Source organism: Mobula birostris, chromosome 15 (assembly GCF_030028105.1).
Source record: "Mobula birostris isolate sMobBir1 chromosome 15, sMobBir1.hap1, whole genome shotgun sequence".
Taxonomy (NCBI): domain Eukaryota; kingdom Metazoa; phylum Chordata; class Chondrichthyes; order Myliobatiformes; family Myliobatidae; genus Mobula; species Mobula birostris.
The window spans coordinates 18245076-18268429 of NC_092384.1; the positions used below are offsets into that span (position 1 = coordinate 18245076).

The 23354-nt window shown below is 44.7% G+C and overlaps 1 long non-coding RNA gene across 1 annotated transcript; it reads right to left on the bottom strand.

Annotated features, from left to right (window-relative positions):
• Positions 1-2131: 2131 nt before the first annotated feature.
• LOC140210249 (uncharacterized) lies at positions 2132-18789 on the bottom strand. The gene is made up of 3 exons (XR_011889187.1): positions 18682-18789; positions 5114-5219; positions 2132-2802 (listed from the first exon to the last, which is right to left on the bottom strand). It is a non-coding gene; the product is annotated as an uncharacterized lncRNA (long non-coding RNA).
• Between the last annotated feature and the right edge of the window lie 4565 nt (positions 18790-23354).

Below are 23354 nucleotides of genomic sequence, written 5' to 3' on the forward strand. Positions count from 1 at the left end.
TGGTTGGATAACCACCCACAGCGAATGAGGAAAAGGATGCCACATTTGTGTCTATTGTGGAGATTGATTGTTATAATTCGTAAATGTATTATTTCATTGCCCTAAACAAGAACCAGATGACACATAAGGAGATACATATGGAACTTGGACACTTTTTAAACCAAAAATCAGACTGTATTTTGTATAAACATGGTAGTGTACAATGCACCTTAAGTGGATTTTGTCTTTGGTCAGCAGGTGGTGATGTTGTACTTGATGAAAAATACTTCCCTCAAGCTTTAATCATTTCCCATTAAAAAAGAGACAAAGTATTGAGAATTCATTGCGGTTTAATCTGACAGATTGGTTCATGTGAACAATTCTGTCACTCCAAATTAATGTTCTTGTTAGCTCTCAGCAGGTTCAAGTAGATCAACTTGCCAACAGTAATCAAAACTTTCTGACAGTTCCCTAACTGTACTTTGATGGATCTGGATCATGCTGAGAGCTAACAAAGCACTCCTGATTCCTGCCTCTGAAGGACTTCCCTTCCCCCGTTCCTTGACAACCAACCCAGCAGAGCAAAATGTATGAGGGAAATGGGCCTCCTGATTTATTTACCAGCGTTGTACCAGGTGCAGAGAGGAAAGCCTGCATTTAGATAGTGCCTTTATTTATGTAGGAAACCACCTCTGGGATTTCACGGTCGTCTCACCAGACAGAAAGTAGCACCAAACTAAAGGAGGAACATTTAGTTGCAGTTCAGAGATAGGATCACATCTAAGGAAGAATTCTACAAAGAGGTGTGCACAACTATCTACGCTGATACTGTGTGCAACTGTTATTGACTGTAGGAGCTGCTGTCCTTCAGCTGAGGGATTAAACTGATACACCATCTGTTAGGTGGAAGCAAAGGATCCTATGACACACTTTTAAACAAGGGCAAGGAACTGTTTGTGTTGGTGGGACCATGATTTATCCTTTAATCAGTATTTTAAGAAATGGTTATCTGGTCATTAGCTCATTGCAATATATGCCACCTATTCAGGCAAACTGTTCAAAAGATTTCCTCTCTTGCAATGGTGACTACACCCTGAAAATACTTGTCTGTCTAGCACTCTGGGATGTTCTGAAAATTACTTGAAAGGTACTATACAAATGCAAGCTTTTCTTCATAAAGGAAGATGGTTTTCATAGAAGAGAAGATGTAGAGAAAGGGGCTTGATGGTGGAAATTTGAGTTTACTGCCAAGCTGCCTGAAGGTATACCAATTATAATTAGGTAACAAGCCCAATTGTCACAGCAGAAAATAGTTTCATCAAGGAGCTGAACCGGAGGAATTTACCAGGACAGAAAAAGTATAAACTTCAAAGGATTGAATATGAAGATGAGAATTTAAAAATGGTGCACTGTCCAACCATTAATCTCTTCAAATTAGCAAACTAGGAATATTGTGTGAGTTGGGCTTGGTGTGGGTTAGGAAATGGACTGAATTAACAATGAACTGAACTCTTTCTCTTTCCACAGCTGCTGAATGACCTTTTGAGTGTTTCCAGCACTTCCTGCTATGTAGCTTTGCATGTGAAGACACACATTTAAAATAGTAAATTTTAGCTATCAGCTATCTTTTACCAAAGACTCCAATCACAATTGCTAAAGTTTAGAGGAAGAAAGGAGAGAAATCTCAAATCACGGTAACTGAAGGTCTGCCTAAATGAAGAACAGAAGCTTTTCTTAAATTCTACTCGTTCAGGGTCCAGAACCAACAGACAGACAACCTGACTATGAAACAGGAAAAGGTGGCGATCCTTAGTACAACTGAAAACATCTCTCAGTCAGCAAGGATCCAATCGGTTAGAATAGTACACTGACATATTACAAACCCTTCAAAATAAAAGTGGTACCAGATCAACACGCAGGGATTGGTATGAGGTTTAACTATTTCACTCTTCATCCATCCTCACTTGCCTGACTCTGGGGTATTAATAATAAGGCAATTATTCAATTTTCAAGTTTTCTATCCTATGTGAAACTACCTGCAGTGATTACAAACAAGCAGTAATGTCAACTTATTTCATCACACTTTTGAAGACCTGGAAAGAGGCCATTTGGCACATCAAAGGTTCAAAGGTACATTTAATGTCAGAGAAATGTATACAATATTCATCCTGAAATGCTTTTTCTTCACAATCATCTACGAAAACAGAGGAGTGCCCCAAAGAATGAATGACAGTTAAATGTTAGAACCCCAAAGTCCCCCTCCTGCCCGTAAGCAGCAGCGAGTAACAATCCCCCTCCCCCCACCGGCAAAAATAAAGCACACCCACTACCAGCACTCAAGTGTGAGCAAAGCAATAGCAAAGACACAGACTTGCAGTTACTCCAAAGACTACATTGTTCACCTGACAATTCGACATGCTGCAGTCTCTCCCTCTCCTAATAAGGGAGAAAGAGGTGACTCCATTCCATTTTCCAATGACAGGGAGAGATAACAAACAGCTCACTGTCTTACGATGTTAAAAGTCCATTACATCACTTTTTTCGAGCTCTGTGCCCGGAGACTGCAAAGATCCCGGGTCCCCATGCACACAGCAGATGTTCCGATTCCCCCACTGACACACGGGTCTCCTGTGGTGACACCGACTCTTGATTCGCCCATCTCCAGTTACTCGAGATCCCAGGCTTCTGAAACCGTGCCAAGATCTTAGACTGAGACTTTGGGATGCTGAATAGTGGCTGTTTATGGAACCCCGCGAGCGGGCCCCATTCCCGCGAAGAACTGTAGTCAGCGTGTAACTCCAGGTCAGGGTCTTCAAAAGAACCCTGAAAGGGAAAAAATAGAGATATTAAAGATGGAAATAGGACTGTTTTCGAAGATGCAAACAAAGGAGTCGCTGTTGGGTGCCATAACTACTTAGCTCCGTTCATTTCTGTCCAAAACATTCCTTCTCCACAGGTACTGCCCAACACACTTCAGCATTTTTATAAAATTGGAAAATGCTGGTCATACTCAGAAGGTGAAAATAGTTAGCATTTCGAGTTGATAAGCTTTCTTCAGAATTCAGCATGAGTTCTGACGTCTGCTGTGTAGCTGGATGGAAAATGACCAGCTCTTCCTGGAGCATGCATTGGTCTTCATTGGAACTGTGTCAGAGAGAGTGGGAGAGAGGTCAGAATGAGAGTGGAATGGAGAATTAAAGCAATGGGCAACTTGAAATTCAGGGTCACCTTTGAGGATTGAATGCAAGTGTCTGCAAAAATGCACCCAGCCTGCATCAGATTTCTTCCCTGTAGAGAAGACCACATTGTAGCCATCAAATGAAGTACATCTGGTGCTCAAAATGTTCTCATTCTTCTTGTTCTGGTGAAAGGCGATTAAGCCTTTGGAAGATTATGGCATTAGGCCCTAGTAAAATTGGGAATGGAAATTAAGGGGAGATCTCTCTCCAAGTTGGAGTTAAATTAAGCATAGAAGTAGTTAATTGTAATGGCTGAGGATCATTCCACTCAGTCTCTGATACTATTTTTAGCACAAAGTTTCTTCATCAGTCATACAGCCAATAATAAGAACAAAAATGGGAGTGTTTTCTAATGGTTGTACAGTATTCAGTTCTATTTGTGATTTGTCAAATAATAAAGTAGCTGATACAGCAAGGCATAAGGAACACAAGCTCCAAAAGACTCCTGCCTAAGCAAGGACCTGGACATGCTGCGGTGTACAGCTGATGAAATGTCACCGGCTCTCCACTCGGTCTTGGATCACCTGGACAATAGTAATGTCTACATCAGGCTGCTGTTTATTGATTACAGCTCAGCGTTCAACACTGTCATATCTTCAGCTCTTATCATCACCTGGGCCTTTGTACCTGCTTCAGCAACTGGACCCTTGTATTCCTCACCGGGAGACCACAGTCAGTGCAGATCAGAAACAGCATCTCCTTCTCGCTGACAGTCAACACTGGCACACTTCAAGAAGTGTGCTTAGCCCACTGTTCTACTCTCTCTACACCCATAGCTATGTGTCTAGGCAGAGCTCAAATGACATCTATAAATTAGCTGACGACACAACTATTGTTAACAGAATTTCAGAAGGTGATGAGGTGGTACAGGAGTGAGATGCCTTGCACTCAATGTCAGTAAGATTAAGGGATTGATAGTGGAGTTCAGGGAGGGGGAGTTGAGGGAACACACACCAGTCCTCATCGAAGGATCAGCAGTGGAAAGGGTGAGCATTTTCAAGCTCCTGGGAGTCAATATCTCTGAGGACCTACCTGGGCCCAACATATTGATGCAATTACAAAGAAGGCACAACAGTGACTATATTTCATAAGGAGTTTGAGGATATTTTGTATGTTACCAAAGACTCTAGATAATTTCTACAGATGTACCATGGGGAGCATTCTAACTGGTTGCCTCATATCTAGCATGGAGGGGCCACTGCAGAGGATCAGAAAAATCTGCCGAAAGCTGTAAACTGCTCCAGCTCCTTCGAGGGCACCTTCAAAAGGAGATGCCTCAAGAGGGTGACACCTGTCATCAAGGGCCCTCGTCACCCAGGACACGCCCTCTTCCCATTGCTACAGGAGCCTGTGAACACCCGCTCAGCGTTTCAGGAACAGCATCTTCCCTCCCCCATTAGTTTTCTGACAATGGACCCATGAACACCACCTCACTTTTTTTGCTCTTTTTTATTCTACTTACATAATTTAATGTTTTATATTTCTTATTGTAATTTATAGATTTCATTATTATGTATTGCAATGTGCTGCTGCTTCAAAACAAAAATTTACCATGACATACGCCAGTGATATTAAACCTGATTCTGAAGACGGATTAATTATTTTTCTTTGACATTCAACAGTAGTACCAAACCTTCATTATTTACATGAGCATGTAAACAGCCAGAATCCAGTGGCTTCAGTGCAGATCAGTAGCCAGGCAGCCTGCTGCAGGTGGTTTACTTTTTGACATCTCAATGCCCTTTTAGCACAGTATAAGTATACAGTTTAGTGCAAGATTCTCTACTTGCCCGGCTAAGTAAAACTCCAACAACACAGCAGGTCAACACCAAGCAAGGCAAATTGGAAATCTGATTGGAAACCCATCTGCATGGTGCTTTCCACACCTCCAGTACCTTCATGGAAGACCATGCTGGGTCTAATTCCTGGAAGCATCTTCACCAGACAGCGACTCAAGAAGATAAAACACCAGCATCTTCTCAAAGGCATTCAGGAATGCATCTGGTAAATGAATAATAAGAAAAAACATCATGATTAGCGTTGCAAATAACACTTGATTGAGTGTAAAATAGCTTGAGATGTCTTTGATGTAACAAAAGGTAATGCCAAAAACCAAAGCCTCTGGAGTTGGTAAATTTCCCTTTTATTCATAGATGATAGGTCCCCTTCAAATTTTGTTGCACATTCATTTACCCATATTTTGAGTATCACCTTTCACCATGGAGATCTTCACATCCCTGTGGGGAAACCATAAAACTAAGACGTTGGAATCTGTAGGAACAATAAATGTTTGTTGCCCAAAGACAGGTATGTGTAACCAACTAACACACGCAAAATGCTGGAGGAACTCAGCAGGCCAGGCAGCATCTATGGAAAGAAGTACAATCTACGTTTCGGGCCACGACTCTTTGGCAGGATTGGAGAAAAAAAGATGAGGAGTAGATTTGAAAGATGGGGGAGGGGAGAGAGAAACACCAGGTGATTGGTGAAACCAGGAGGGGATGGGATGAAGTAAAGAGTTAGGAAGTTGATTGGTGAAAGAGATAAAGGGCTGGAGAAGGGAGAGTCCAACAAGAGAGAACAGAAGGCCATGGAAGAAAGAAAAGGGGGGAGGAGCACATAGAAACATAGAAAATAGGTGCAGGAGTAGGCCATTCGGCCCTTTGAGCCTGCACCACCATTTATTATGATCATGGCTGATCATCCAACTCAGAACCCCGCCCCAGCCTTCCCTCCATACCCCCTGATCCCCGTAGCCACAAGGGCCATATCTAACTCCCTCTTAAATATAGCCAATGAACTGGCCTCAACTGTTTCCTGTGGCAGAGAATTCCACAGATTCACCACTCTCTGTGTGAAGAAGTTTTTCTTAATCTCGGTCCTAAAAGGCTTCCCCTTTATCCTCAAACTGTGACCCCTTGTTCTGGACTTCCCCAAGATTGGGAACAATCTTCCTGCATCTAGCCTGTCCAATCCCTTTAGGATTTTATACGTTTCAATCAGATCCCCCTTCAATCTTCTAAATTCCAACGAGTACAAGCCCAGTTCATCCAGTCTTTCTTCATATGAAAGTCCTGCCATCCCAGGAATCAATCTGGTGAACCTTCTTTGTACTCCCTCTATGGCAAGGATGTCTTTCCTCAGATTAGGGGACCAAAACTGCACACAATACTCCAGGTGTGGTCTCACCAAGGCCTTGTACAACTGCAGTAGTACCTCCCTGCTCCTGTACTCAAATCCTCTTGCTATGACTGCCAGCATACCATTCACCTTTTTCACCGCCTGCTGTACCTGCATGCCCACTTTCAATGACTGGTGTATAATGACACCCAGGTCTCGTTGCACCTCCCCTTTTCCTAATCGGCCACCATTCAGATAATAATCTGTTTTCCTATTTTTGCCACCAAAGTGGATAACTTCACATTTATCCACATTAAATTGCATCTGCCATGAATTTGCCCACTCACCCAACCTATCCAAGTCACCGTGCATCCTCTTAGCATCCTCCTCACAGCTAACACTGCCACCCAGCTTCGTGTCATCCGCAAACTTGGAGATGCTGCATTTAATTCCCTCATCCAAGTCATTAATATATACTGTAAACAACTGGGGTCCCAGCACTGAACCTTGCAGTACCCCACTAGTCACTGCCTGCCATTCTGGAAAAGGTCCCGTTTATTCCCACTCTTTGCTTCCTGTCTGCTAACCAATTCTCTATCCACATCAATACCATACCCCCAATACCATGTGCTTTAAGTTTGCACACTAATCTCCTGTGTGGGACCTTGTCAAAAGCCTTTTGAAAATCCAAATATACCACATCCACTGGTTCTCCCCCATCCACTCTACTAGTTACATCCTCAAAAAATTCTATGAGATTCGTCAGACATGATTTTCCTTTCACAAATCCATGCTGACTTTGTCCAATGATTTCACCGCTTTCTAAATGTGCTGTTATCACATCTTTGATAACTGACTCCAGCAGTTTCCCCACCACCGACGTTAGGCTAACCGGTCTATAATTCCACGGTTTCTCTCTCCCTCCTTTTTTTAAAAGTGGGGTTACATTAGCCACCCTCCAATCCTCAGGAACTAGTCCAGAATCTAACGAGTTTTGAAATATTATCACTAATGCATCCACTATTTCTTGGGCTACTTCCTTAAGCACTCTAGGATGCAGACCATCTGGCCCTGGGGATTTATCTGCCTTCAATCCCTTCAATTTACCTAACACCACTTCCCTACTAACATGTATTTCGCTCAGTTCCTCCATCTCACTGGACCCTCTGTCCCCTACTATTTCTGGAAGATTATTTATGTCCTCCTTAGTGAAGACAGAACCAAAGTAATTATTCAATTGGTCTGCCATGTCCTTGCTCCCCATAATCAATTCACCTGTTTCTGTCTGTAGGGGACCTACATTTGTCTTTACCAGTCTTTTCCTTTTTACATACCTATAAAAGCTTTTACAGTCAGTTTTTATGTTCCCTGCCAGTTTTCTTTCATAATCTTTTTTCCCCTTCCTAATTAAGCCCTTTGTTGCTCTGCTGAACTCTGAATTTCTCCCAGTCCTCAGGTGAGCCACTTTCTCTGGCTAATTTGTATGCTTCTTCTTTGGAATTGATACTATCCCTAATTTCTCTTGTCAGCCACGGGTGCACTACCTTCCTTGATTTATTCTTTTGCCAAACTGGGATGAACAATTGTTGTAGTTCATCCATGCAACCTTTAAATGCTTGCCATTGCATATCCACCGTCAATCCTTTAAGTGTCATTTGCCAGTCTACCTTAGCTAATTCACGTCTCATACCTTCAAAGTTACCCCTCTTTAAGTTCAGAACCCTTGTTTCTGAATTAACTATGTCACTCTCCATTTGTAATGAAGAATTCCACCATATTATGGTCACTCTTACCCAAGGGGCCTCTCACGACAAGATTGCTAATTAACCCTTCCTCATTGCTCAAAACCCAGTCCAGAATATCCTGCTCTCTAGTTGGTTCCTCGACATGTTGGTTCAAAAAACCATCCCGCATACATTCCAAGAAATCCTCTTCCTCAGCACCTTTACCAATTTGGTTCACCCAATCTACATGTACATCTTCACCAGAGGGAGTCAATGGGTGAGCAAGGAGATCAGGCGAGAGAAGGAAAGGGGATGGGGCATGGTGAAGTAGAGGGTGGGGGGAGGGTGCCATTACCAGAAGTTCAAGAAATCAATGTTCATGCCATCAGTTACTCAGACAGAATATAAGATGTTGTTCCTCCAACCTGAGTGTGGCCTCACTCGACAGTAGAGGAGGCCATGGATTGACATACCAGAATGGGAATGGGAAATAGAATTAAAATGGGTGGCCACTAGTTCTGGCAGACAGAGCATAGGTGCTCAGCGAAGCGGTCTCCCAAACACTGATATACAGGAAGCCACACCGGGAACACCAGACACAGTATATGACCCCAAAAGACTCAAAGGTGAAGTGTCGCCTCACCTGGAAGGACTGTTTGGGGCCCTGAATGGTAGTGAGGGAGGAGGTGTAGGGGAATTTGTTCCACTTGCCAGGAGGGAGATCAGTGGGGAGGGATGAATGGACAAGGGAGTTGCATAGGGAGCGATCCCTGTGGAAAGCAGAAAGTGGGGGGTGGTCGGGGGGAGGGAAAGATGTGCTTGGTGGTGGGATTCTGTTGGAGATGGCAGAAGTTCCGGAGAATTATGTGCTGGGGGCGGAGGCTGGTGAGGTGACAGGTGAGGACAAGAGGACCCCTATCTCTGGTAGGGTGGCGGGAGGATGAGGTAAGAGCAGACGTGCGTGAAATGGAAGAGATGCAGTTGAGGGCAGCATTGATGGTGAAGGAAGGGAAGCCCCTTTCTTTAAAAAAGGAGGACATCTTCTTCATTCCAGAATGAAAAGCTTCATCCTGAGAGCAGATACAGTGAAGACAGAAGAATTGAGAGAAGGGTACAGTGTTGTTACAAGCAATTGGGCGGGAAGAGGTATAGTCTAGGTCAGGGGCCCACAAGCTTTTTTGCACTGCGGACTAGTTTAATATTGACAATATTCTTGCGGACCGGCTGACTGGGATGGGGGCCGGGGGGGGGGGGGGTGGCGGGTAGGGTTGCCAACAGACAAGAGTAGCAGTCAAATTCGGGACACTTGTGCTTACCCCGAGAAAGACTACCATGACCAGGAAGCCTTGCACGGGCACCAATGCGCATGCGTGTACCTGCCGATTTTTCTCTACAAATCGTTTTTGGCGATTGTGTTCTGTGGGGTGGTGTTAATCATGACGGGAATATAGGTGATAAGTGGCTAATACATTCAATTTCGTTTCTAAAAGGGTTTATCTAACGAATTTAATATTAAACACACAGCGCATATTTTCCTCGCATGAATATAGTGATAAGTCAATTACCGGGGAGGACAGGGGAGCTTGAAGTAAGTATTGAACGAACTTCTAGTAGAAGTGCTAGAGGCAGGTTCGATATTATCATTTAAAGAAATATTGGATAGGTATATGGACAGGAAAGGAATAAAGGGTTGTGGGCTGAGTGCAGGTCGGTGGGACTAGGTGAGAGTAGCGTTCGACACGGACTACAAGGGCAGAGATGGCCTATTTCTGTGCTGTAATTGTTATATGGTTATATAAGTCAATAGCATCATAACATTTTAAGTAACGTTTGGATATTAAACACACAGCACATATTTTCTCCATATGAACATATAAAATCATTGCAACACACCAATATCGCTGAATCAGTGGGAGCCCTGGGCTTGTTTCCCTGCAACAAGACGGTCCTATCGAGGGGTGATGGGAGACAGTGATACTCAAAGGGGGTTCCTTATGTCCATTCTATTCCGCAATTTAGTTTTCGTTGCATTCATTGCAGAGATATGTTGGAAATGGAAGCAACGTTTTCAGTGCTTTCATGGCTGTCTCAGGATATTCAGCCTTGACTTTGATCCAGAATGCCAGCAGAGATGTTCTGTCAAACATACTTTTCAGCCCGCCGTCATTTGCAAGCTCGAGGAGTTGATCTTCTTCCTGCGCTGACATGGATGACATGTGGGTAATGACTGCGCGTGCGTTCAAGCTCAACAGTGCGCGTGACAGGGAATGAGAAAAGGTGCAGCTGACTCATATCGCTAAATCACATCGTTTCCTCGCGGCCCGGCAGCACATGCTTTGCGGCCCGGTGGTTGGGGACCGCTGGTCTAGGTAAAGTCCATGGGTTTATAATGGACATCAGTAGGTAAGCTGTCTCCAGAGATAGAGACAGTGAGATCAAAAAAAGGGAGGGAGGTGTCAGAACTGGACCTGGCAAATTTGAGTGCAGGGTGGAGGTTGGAGGCAAAGTTAATAGAGTCAATGAGCTCAGCATGGTACAGGAAGCAGCACCAACGCAGTCATCGATGTAGCGTAGGAAAAGTGGGGGACAGTCACAAAAGAGGACAACCTGTAGAAAGTGTTTACTTGTATCCTAGTCCTGTCCCTAGTACTTCACTGTCTGTGTCTTGCACTTAGGTCTGTTCCCAGCCGCCTCCTTATGACAACAAAGCTGTGCTGAACATGTCCCTATGTTAGAACTACTGAGGCTTTACCCATAGCCCTCTATTTTTCTAAGCTCCATGTACCAATCCAAAAGCCTCTTAAAAAACTCTATCATTTCTGCCTCTAATACAGCCGCCAGTAGTCCATTCCACGCACTCACCACTCTCTGCGTAAAAAAACTTACCACTGACATCTCTTCTGTACCTGCTTCCAAGCACCTTAAAACTATGCCTTCTTGTGCTAGCCATTTCAGCCCTGGGAAAAAGCCTCTGACTATCCACACAATCAATGCCTACCAGTATCTTGTACATCTCTATCAGGTCACCTCTCATCCTCTGTTGCTCCAAGGAGAAAAGACCGAGTTCACTCAACCTATTCTCATAAGACATGCTCCCCAATCTAGGTAACATCCTTGTAAATCTCCTCTGCACCCTTTCTATAGTTTCTACGTTCCTCTCGTAGTGAGGTGATGAGAACTGAGCACAGTACTCCAAGTGGGGTCTGACCAGGGTCCTATATAGCTGTAACGTTACCTCTCGGCTCTTAAACTCAATCCCACAATTGATGAAGGCCAATGGACTGTATGCCTTCTTAACCACAGAGTCAACCTGTGCAGCAGCTTTGAGTGTCCTGTGGACTCGAATCCCAAGATCCCTCTGATCCTCCACACTGCCAAGAGTCTTACCATTAATACTATATTCTGCCATCATATTTGATCCACCAAAATGAACAACTTCACACATATCTGGGTTGAACTCTATCTGCAACTTCTCAGCCCAGTTTTGCATCCTATCAATGTCCCACTGTAACCTCTGACAGCCCTTCACACAATCCACAACACCCCCAACCTTTGCGTCATCAGGAAATTTACTAACCCATCCCTCCACTTCCTCATCCAGGTCATTTATCAAAATCACAAAGAGTAGAGTTTCCCAGAACAGATCCCTGAGGCACACCACTGGTCACCGGCCTCCATGCAGAATGGGATGCCTCTTCTCCCGCACCAGCAGACACAGGAAGAGCTTCTTCCCTGAGGCTGTGACTCTGCTGAACCTCTCATCACAGTGCTAAGCAGTATTGCACCTGTATTGTACTGTCTCAGTACTTTTATATTTGTGTGCTGTAGCACTTACTTTTTATTCGCAGTTATTTTGTAAATAACACTATTCTTCGCATTTCTGGTTAGATGCTAACTGCATTTCATTGGCTTTGTATCTGTACTCAGCACAATGACAATGAAGTTGAATCCAATCTAATCTAATCAGCTCAGCAGAAATGGAGAGAGGGTCAGACCCAGAGGATAGCATTGAAGAGAAGATTTCACCAGAACCCCAGCAGGGCAGTGGAGATCAGTCCTTGAGACTAGCAGGACAATAAGGGTAGGATTAGGAGATCACCAAGTCATTGATCGTTGCACTGGAAATAAACTGTACCTTCATTATTTTGACCTTTTACCAACTGAAAGCTATTGAGGATAACCTAATAAATGTGTTCTGGGAGGAAAAGAACTACAGCTTTTCTAAACAGAATGGATTCTAAACTGATGCAAGTTCAAACGTGATGGGGAGAGTAGATCTGAGCCTGCTCCTCATTTTACTGAGACTCTGATTTAATTTACTGGATGAAACTAGATGTGATTCACGTTTGAACATATTTATTGCTCTGCTCAATGACAGACAGTTCTCTAAGTGCAATCACTTCCTGGAAATTACTTATCCCTCTGAACTGGTAACTTCTTTTCCATTGACACAACAGTGTAATGCCATACAGTGTCAGTGACCTGGGTTCATCGCTGCCGCTGTCTGCAAGGAGTTTGTACCTTCTCCCCATGACCGTGTGGCTTTCCTTGGCGTGCTCCAGTTAACTCCCACATACTAAAGATGTACCGGTTAGTAGCGTAGTCAGTCACGTGGTTGTAATTGGGCAGTGCAGGCTCACTGCGAAAGAAAGGGGCCTGCTGCCGTGCCCTTCTCTAAGTAAACAAAAACATTTCAAAATAAGTAAGACTGCAGGGTCCTCAGTCTGGGCTGTAACTGTGTCTACTCTTAACGTCTGTTTCTAACACGTGCACTACTTCTCCCTACAAACTGTTGCTGGATCTCCAGAGTACAGCTGGCATTCTTCACTACGACTTCCACATCAACATGGCTGAAGTAGCAGATTGGCTGGCATAGATTTAACAACAGGACTCCCTAAGCTAACACGTGTAACGTAAGGACAGGACGTTCAGAAAGCATTGGCCATTTTATCTGCATTTAGCTTCCCTCCAACTATCACTTGCTGTCTGATGTACCAAGTATGTACATCTCATAAGTGTGTACAGCACCCAGCATCAACTGCATGCCCACTGCTGCCAACAACATTACTTGGCATCAACTGCATGGTCACTGCTGCCAATGATATCACCTGGCATCAGCTGCATGCCCACTGCTGCCAATGTCTGTCCTAGTTTAAGAAGCAATGAATACACAGCACAGGAAACAGCCCCTTGTCCCACCAAGGCTACACCAACTGCCAAGCACCTGCTCTCACCCCTTTTTTATTTTGTCACATTCCCATCAACTTGCTGCAGCTTCCACCACTCACTCACACCCCAGGGGCAATTTGCAGCTGCCCATTAACCTGCTAACCTGCCTTCTCTGTGGATTGTCACCTTGTCGTGGTGGAGAAGCTTGTGTGGTCCTGTGATCCCGAGAGCAATGCCGTCTGGAGCTATGCTCCTGGTAGGGTTACCCATGGCGGTAAGGTCGAGGGTGAGGTCCCGGACAAAGAACAATCCAAGACCTCAATGGTGGAACAGGCAGACGAAGTTACTTCGAACTCAACGGCTGTGAAGGTGGATGAAGGCTGCAACAAATCCATCAGCTCCAATCGTCGTGGTTTCCATGCCACTGGAACCAGTTGGTTGATTTGTGAAGTATCGTGTGCTTCTTGGAGTACACGTTAAACAAATACACGCACAGGCGTCTTCACTCTGTGGGCCACTTCTTCAGAACGAAGATCATCATCCTCGACCTCAAGGGATAGCCACGACGACGGCTAATCTGCATGTGTTTGGGGAGCAGGAGGACATCCTTGTGGTCATGGAGTGACTGTGTGAACCTCACAATTGAAACCACTTCTTATAATGCTGTTGATACTGTCAGTACACAGTGGTATTGGTGTATTTATGCGCACTTTACTTCATATCTCTACTTTAACTTCAGTTTCTTATATAATTCTTCATTCTAATCATTGTTGAATGTTGGTTTTTGTTGCCTGTCATGCCAACACGCCACAGCGAATCCCTAACACATGTGAATGTGAAAGAGGAACAAGACTTGGTCCTTGATCCTGGAGGTCAGGTCTGAAGCAGACCAGTGTCATCCCTCCCACCCGAGCTGCTGATCCTCTCCCCTTATCCACTCACAACATGAGCCATCAGCAGGGAGAAGCCTGCACCACCACAGGGTGGAAAGGTATGTTTAACACCAGTCGGTGGGAGAAGATTTGGGCAGAATGGGTCACTGGTGTGGGAGGCATCCATCCGGATTTTGCTTCCTGCACTCTGTCCTGGCAGTCCTTAACAGCCGTGCATTAGAGGTGAAACTCTACCTCCGTGTAGTTGTTGGAGGATCATAAATAACAGTTGACCGACGTGCTCTGCTAGATCAGACAGTCTGCTGTAAATCCTCTCGGCACAGATTAATCACAGGTTCTCAGAAACGATGGGCTTTCTGGAGCCAGCAGCATTAGCCTAGGTACATTCAGAGAGAAATCAGTTAAGATTATGAGGAAGAATTGAATAGGGGAGGCAGATATGGTAACTGGAAAAAAGTTTCAAAGTGGATTGTTGGATGGAGTGTCTTGATCCCAGCTAATTCTCTCTGACAGGTTCAGATCCATTTCATTTACCTGCATCTAAAAACTCCAGCAAGTCCAACACTTCTTCCTTTGCTACTGGTGAAGTGGTTCAAAAATAAATAATGAGGAAAAGTTACCCAAAAAAAACCAAATCAATTTCCCAGGCTGCAGATATCCCTCTCCCCCTCTTTCTTGCCCTCCTTCCCTCCCCCTCTCTCTCTTGCCCTCCCTCCTCCCTCTCTCTCCCCCTCCCTCCCCCTCACCCTCCCTCCCTCTCCCCCTCTCTCTCGCCCTCCCTCCCCCTCTCTCTCACCCTCCCTCTCCCCCTCTCTCTCGCCCTCCCTCCCTCCTCTCTCTCACCCTCCCTCCCTCCCTCTCTCTCTCACCCTCCCTCCCCCCTCTCTCACCCTCCCTCCCCCTCTCTCTCTCGCCCTTCCTCCCTCTCCCCCTCTCTCTTGCCGTCCCTCCCTCCTCTCTCTTGCCCTCTATCCCTCTCCCCCCACTCTCTCTCGCCCTCCCCCCATCTCTCTCGCCCTCCATCCCTCCCTCTCTCATTGCTCAGTATCTGAGCAACACAAGGAAGGTGCAGAACTTTTCAAAGGCAGAGCAGCAGAGGGCTGAGTCTGGTTATGGGGAGAGAGAAACAGTATTAATGCTTCTGTTTCAAACCTTTGTGTCAGAAGTCTCCTGATGAACGATCAATGATCTAAAACATGAACTCTGAAAATCCAAGCACGCAACATCAGCCAATTCTCCTTTGTCTGTCCTGCTTGTTATTTCTTTGAAGAATTTCAACCGATTTGTCAGGCAAGATTTTCCCCTGAGGGAACCATGCCGACTACAGCCTGTTTTATCATGTGCCTCCAAGTACCCTGGGACCTCATCCTTAACGATCAACTCCAACATCTTCCCAGCCACTAAGGTCAGACTAAGTAGCCTTTCTTCTGCCTTTCCACCTTCTTGAAGAGTGAAGTGACATTCATAATTTTCCAGTATTCTGTTACCATTCCAGAACCTAATGATTCTTGAAAGATCATTACTAATGCCTCCACAATCTCTTCAGCCACCTCCATCAGAACCCTGGCATGCACACCATCTGGTCCACCTTCAGACCTTTCAGTTTCCCAAGAACCTTCTCTCTAGTTATGGTAACTTCACACACTTCACAACCCCTGACACTTAGAACTTCCACCATACTGCTAGAGTCTTCCACAGTGAAGACTGATGCAAAATACTTATTCAAATCATCTGCCATTTTGCTGTCCCCCATTACTACTTCTCCAGCATCATTTTCCAGTGGTCTGATATCCACTCTCACCTCTCTTTTACACTTCATGTATCTGAAGAAACTTTTGGTATCCTCTTCAATATTATTGGCTAGCTTACTTTCATATTCTACCTTTACCTTCTTAATGACTTTTTAGCTGCCTTTTGGTTTTTAAGAGTTTCCCAATCCTCTCACTTCCCACTAATTTTTGCTCTGTTATTTGCCCTCTCTTTGGCTTTTATGTTGGCTTTGACTTCTCTTGTTAGCCACAATTGTGTCATCTTCTTCATCTTTGAGATCTATATATCCTCTGCCTTCCGAATTGCTTCCAGAAATTCCAGCCATTGCTGCTCAGTCATCATCCCTGCCAGTGTTCTTTTCCAATCAATTTTGGCAATCTCCTCTCTCATGCCTCTGAAATTTACTCTACTGTAATACTGATACATCTGACTTCAGCTTTTCCTCAAATTTCAGGGTGAATTCGATCATATTATGATCATTTTCCCTCAGGGTTCTTTTACCTTAAGCTCTCTAATCAATTCTGGTTCATTGCACAACACCCCATCCAGAATAACTGTTTCCCTAATGGGCTTATTCATGAGCTGCTCTGAAAAAGCCATCTCATGGACTTCCTATAAATTCCCCCTCTTTGAATCCAGCGCCAGCCTGATTTTCCCCATCTACCTGCACATTCAGATCCCTCATGTCTATCGTAACATTGCCCTTTCAGCATGCATTTTCTCTCTCTCATTGTAATTTGCAGACCACACCCTTACCACTGTTTGGGGGTCTGTGTACAACTCCCATTACCCTTGCAATTCCTTAGCTCTATCCACAATGATTCAACACCTTCTGACCCTACGTCACCTCTTCCCAATGATTTGATTTCATTTTTTACAAACAGAGCAATGCCGTGCCACTCCCCGCCCCCCGCCGTCTTCCTGCTTATCCTTTCAATACAATGTGTATCCTTGGACATTAAGCTCCCGGCTATAATCTTCTTTCAGCCACAATTCAGTGATGCCTACAACGTCATACACGCCAATCTGTTAATGTGCTGCAACTTCATCTACCTTATTCCGTGTACTGCATGTATTCAAATACAACTCCTTCAGTCCTGTATTCACCCTTTTCAATTTTGTCTGCCTTTTACATTGCAACTTATCCTGTTGACTGCAATTTTACCCGATCCACAGCCTCTCCTCACTATACATTGCCACTATTTCTAAGCCCAGCCACCTCATCTTCAGCACCACCATCCACATTTCCTGCAATACTTCTTGCATTGAAATATATGCAGCTCTGGATACTAGCCGCACCATGCTCAACCTTTTGATTCCAAACTTTGTCTGAGGTATTACCAACATCTGCCTCCACAACCTCTCCACTAGCTTCTGGCAGTCTGGTTCCCATCCCCCTGCAACTCTAGTTTAAACCCCATTGTGCAGCATTAACAAACAAATAATTCCCGCTAGGATATTATTCCCCTTCCAGTTCAGGTGCAAATTGTCCCTTCTGTACAGGTCCCACCTTCCCTGGAAGAGAGTCTAATGCTCCAAAAGTTTGATGCCCTCCCTCCTACACCAACTCACGTATTAAACTATATAATCTTCCTAGTTCAGACCTCACTAGCATGTGGCATGGGAAGCAATCCTGAGATCACAACACATCCATAAGAGGAGCATTCAACTATTCTGCCTGGCATCTGTACTGTCCTATGTTGAAAGATTGGAGCGACTGGGCTTGTATACACTGGAATTTAGAAGGACGAGAAGGGATCTGATTGAAACATATAAGATTATTAAGGGCTTGGACACACTAGAGGCAGGAAATATGTTCCCAATGTTGAGGGAGTCCAGAACCAGAGGCCACAATTTGAGAATAAGGGGTAGGCCATTTAGAACGGAGTTGAGGAAAAACTTTTTCACCCAGAGAGTTGTGGATCTGTGGAATACTCTGCTTCAGAAGGCAGTGGAGGCCAATTCTCTGGATGCTTTCAAGGAAGAGTTTGATAGAGCTCTTCATGATAGTGGAGTTAAGGGATATGGGGAGAAGGTAGGAAAGGGGTACTGATAGTGGATGATCAGCCATGGTCACAGTGAATGGCGGTGCTGGCTCGAAGGGCTGAATGGCCTACTCCTGCACCTATCGTCTATTGTCCTAAATAAGCAGATATAAGAAGGGAAGGAGAAAAAAAACTTAATCTGGGGTTTTTCTTTTCTTTGCTTTCTCTGACTGAGGCCTCTCTCCTCTGAAGCCTCGAAGAGTTATTACCTTAGTTATCATCAAAAGCAAAATCTGTCATGATTTGGTTGCTGTTTGCGGCTCCTTTTAATATGGTCTAGTTTGTTGTATAACCTGGGGTCCATAGATCCCTTGCTTAATGGTATTGGTCCATGGCATGAAAAAAGTTGGGAACCCCTGTTGTATGGGATGGGACGTCAAAAACATTCATGCTTAGCGATGTCCTGATTCTGATGCAAACCAGAGGGAAGCAATTTCTTTTCATTGTGTTACACCATCGCTTCACTAACTACACACAACACTGGGGTCAAAGGACTGTGACCTGGGGGAACTGGGACGCATTTCAGCAAATGTTGGTGGAAGTGTTACAACGCATGAAAACTGAGGCAATGGCACAAGTCTTGGAAGGAAGAGATATAAAAAGATCAAACTCAGCATAAAATAACCTGAAATAGCAAAAACTCTGAAAACAAATCAATGCTCCTTAATCTTTCATTCTGTACAAGCCCTACCCTATCTGGCTATAGTTAATGTATTAAATAAGGAGGATTCACTGTTCTCACCTTTGAGCTCTTTCGCCGTTGTCTTGAGAATCTCTCCACTAAGTTCTGCTGTTCCCGTTCAGTTACAAAATGTTCCTTTAAAGTGAAGGGATGTTATTTTCTGTTTTTCCTGCAGCCATAGCAACAAGCTGTGTAACATCAAGAGGGCGTGATAAAATAGCACAACACAAAGTGACCAGGTCATTAGTTACAGTTATAGTAGCAACAGCCTTGTTTCGGTAGAATAGTAATTCAAAGGATTACCCTTTCTTAAATGTAGATTTAAGGGACACATATATACAGTATCATTGGGATCTTAACATACAGGTCAGGTTAATGGGCTGGTAATTTAGAGGCCCAAATCACCGATCTATAGACATTCAAATCCCATCACAGGAACTTTAATAATTTGATATTTTAACAAAAGATTGTACCAGTCATGAAACCACCAAATAGCTTCTTTATTCACAATGTTATTCCTAATGTCTTGTCTTTCAGGGAAAGAAATCTGCTACCTTCGTGCGGTCTGACCCACAACAGTGTGTACTGCCCACTTAGAGAAGCTGGATGCCAATCAATGGAAAGTCAATGAGGCGTGGGCGTTAAATGCCGGCCTTGCCCACCACGTCCAAATCCCAGGAATGAACTAACTGAAAGGGAACTATCGCTTGGTTTGATTCATTGACGCTTTATCCATCCCCTCCCCATGGCAACCAGAGCAATGGGATTTTATAAAAGACTGTCCAACTGAGTTATCGATTCATGAGCCACAGCCTCTAATACAGGATGATGTCATAAAATATTAGAATCAAAGTAAAAAGAGAAAAAAGATAATTTTATGATGACTTTCCCTTATTCATTTTATTGCATGTAACAGTACAGAAGACTGCCCTCATAGACAGAACTGTAATGCCTGTAATGCAGATCTTGACAGTGAAAGCTGGGCAGTGGATTTCTTGCAAGTAGTCAGTGTGACCTACAGTTCCCTCCTGTTTATCGGAGCTGGTTAAGGTAAATGCTCCGGGGAGAGAGGCAGCAGCTTACCACCTCAGAACCGGGTGGGTTTCCCCTTCAGAAGGGTGACTGAAGAGGAGGCTCTGTGATTACTCACAGTCAGTGTGTCCAGTGCCTCTGCGTCAGAGGTCCCCAGGCAAGCAGTTGCTTTAGAAGGTGCAATCCTGCTCATGGGCTTGTGGTTGTGTCACCATGGCTGAGTTCCACTTAGTCTAGGAAGATGAGCGCGTGGACACATCTCCACACAACGGCATATGTAACAGGGCCTTTTCCTCATTGCTTCACTGACCTGGGTCTGATCCTGACTTCTGTCGGAGTTTGCACACTCCACCCCCACCCCCGCCCCCCTGTGGGTTTCCTCCACGTCGTCAGTTTCCTCGCACATCCCAAGCATGTGAATGTTGGCAGGCTGAATGTCTCTCATGCACAAGTGAACGGTAGGGTCAGGGGGTCTGTGAGGGGAATAAAATAGGATCCGTTTAATGTCAGTGTACTCTAAATGGGTGTGTGATGACTGGCAGTCTCAATGGATTGCATGCCGCAGGACTCTATACGCTGTCCAGAATATGTGAAACATTACCTTGACTTCAGACTTCCCACCCTTTTTCCCCAGTCCTGACGCTTCGTCTCGGCCTGGAACATCGACTGCTCGCTCTTTTCCACAGAGGCTGCCTGGCCTGGTGAGCTCCTCCACCATTTTGTGTGTGTTCCTTGACCGTATGTTTTGCTGTCAGTGCCTGGGGGAATCAGATATAAACAGAAGGATAACGTGACTTGACTATTTCTAATTCATATTAATGACTTAGATGAAAGACGAGTATTTTGCAGCCAGATTTGCTGACGACACAAAGATATTTGAGGAAACCGGTAATGAGGAGCACAGAGTCTGAAAAAAACAACACAGATAGATCAGCAAATGGGTGAACATGTGGGAGATGAAGTACAATGAGTGGAATTGTGAAATTATTAAAGTAAATAACAAGAAAATTCCTCCTCTTTTTTCTCCAGTCGTGCCAAAGGGTCTCCGCTTGAAATGTTGACTGTACTTTTCTTCCATAGATGCTGCCTGGCCTGCTGAGTTCCTCCAGCATTTTGTGTGTGTTGCTTGGATTTCTAGCATCTGCAGATTTTCTCTTGGTTGAGAGAAAAGATAATATTTGAGTTGAATGTCATATGGGAGGGGTTAGGATCTTGTGGATAGAATTGTCCTTGGAGTGACAGAGGATGAAAGGTGACCTGATATAGGTGTTAGAACATAGAACATAGAATAGTACAGCACATTACAGGCCCTTCAGCCCACAAAGTTGTGCCGACCCTCAAACCCTGCCTCCCATATAACCCCCCACCTTAAATTCCTCCATATACCTGTTTAGTAGTCTCTTAAACTTTACGAGTGTATCCACCGCCACCACTGACTCAGGCAGTACATTCCAGGCACCAATCACTCTCTGAGTAAAAAACCTTCCTCTAACATCCCCCTCGAACTTCCCACCCCTTACCTTAAAGCCATGTCCTCTTGTATTGAGCAGTGATGCCCTGGGGAAGAGGCGCTGGCTATCCACTCTATCTATTCCTCTTATTATCTTGTACACCTCTATCATGTCTCCCCTCATCCTTCTTCTCTCCAAAGAGTAAAGCCCTAGCTCCCTTAATCTCTGATCATAATCCATACTCTCTAAACCAGGCAGCGTCCTGGTAAATCTCCTCTGTACCCTTTCCAATGCTTCCACATCCTTCCTATAGTGAGGCGACTAGAACTGGAGACAGTACTCCAAGTGTGGCCTAACCAGAGTTTTATAGAGCTACATCATTACCCCGCAACTCTTAAACTCTATCCCTCGACTTATGAAAGCTAACACTCCATAAGCTTTCTTAACTACCCTATCTACCTGTGAGGCAACTTTCAGGGAGCTGTGGATATGTACCCCCAGATCCCTCTGCTCCTCCACACTACTAAGTATCCTGCCATTTACTTTGTACTCTGCCTTGGAGTTTGTCCTTCCAGAGAGTACCACCTCACACTTCTCCGGGTTGAACTCCATCTGCCACTTCTCAGCCCACTTCTGCATCCTATCAATGTCTCTCTGCAATTTTCGACAATCCTCTACGCTATCTACAACACCACCAACCTTTGTGTCGTCTGCAAACTTGCCAACCCACCCTTCTACCCCCACACCCAGGTCATTAATAAAAATCATGAAAAGTAGAGGTCTCAGAACAGATCCTTGTGGGACACCACTAGTCACAGTCCTCCAATCTGAATGTACTCCCTCCACCACGACCCTCTGCCTTCTGCAGGCAAGCCAATTCTGAATCCACCTGGCCAAACTTCCCTGGATCCCATGCCTTCTGACTTTCTGAATAAGCCAACCTTGTCAAATGCCTTACTAAAATCCATATAGATCACATCCACTGCACTACCCTCATCTATATGCCTGGTCACCTCCTCAAAGAACTCTATCAGGCTTGTTAGACATGATCTGCCCTTCAGAAAGCCACGCTGACTGTGCCTGATCAGACCATGATTCTCTAAATGCCCAGAGATCTAAGAATCTTTTCCAACAGCTTTCCCACCACAGACGTAAGGCTCACTGGTCTATAATTACCCGGACTATCCCTACTACCTTTGTTGAACAAGGGGACAACATTTGCCTCCCTCCAATCCTCTGGTACCATTCCCATGGACAACGAGGACATAAAGATCCTAGCCAGAGGCTCAGCAATCTCTTCCCTCACCTTGTGGAGCAGTCTGGGGAATATTCCATCAGGCCCCGGGGACTTATCCGACCTAATGTATTTTAACAACTCCAACACCTCCTCTTCCTTAATATCAACATGCTCCAGAACATCAACCTCACTCATATTGTCCTCACCATCGTCAAGTTCCCTCTCATTGGTGAATATCGAAGGGAAGTACTCATTGAGGACCTCGCTCACTTCCACAGCCTCCAGGCACATCTTCCCACCGTTATCTCTAATCGGTCCAGCCTTCACTCCTGTCATCCTTTTATTCTTCAGCATAGTCATCATTTGTGCATGGGAAGCTGTGTCTGACAAATATGGAGTCCTTCAAGGAGGAAAGTAAGAGGTCAATGAGGCTAGGGCAGAGATGTTGCCTATATGGAGTTTAGTAAGGCCTTAGACAAGGTTCCTGTGGCGCATTAGTCTGGAATATTAAATTGCATGAGATCCAGGAGAAGAAAATGGACTGGATTCATAATTTGCTCAGTGGTAGAAAGCAGAAAGTAATAGTTGAGGCTCTTTCTTGGACTGGGAGCCTGTGCCTAGTGTGGGACACAAGGGGGCAGTGTTGGGACCTTGTAATTTATACAAATGCTATGATGTGAAATTAGAAAGCATGGTTACTAACATTGTGGATGATAGAAAAAATAGGTGGGGGTGTAGATGGTGTAGAAGGTTATAGGAAAATTCAGCACAGGACCTTGATCCTTGATCACAGGACCTTGTATGTGGGCTGAGGATTGGCAAAGGTCGCGGGGTCCATGGGAGGCTGGGTTGGGTGTTATGAAGTTGAGTTCAAAGAAAGCAGTATCACAGAAAAAGTGGTGAAATAGGCTCTTGTCACTCTTCAGCAACACACACAAAATGCTCGAGAAACTCAGCAAGTCAGGCAGCATCCATGGAGGGGAATACACAGCTAACATTTTGGACTAAACCTT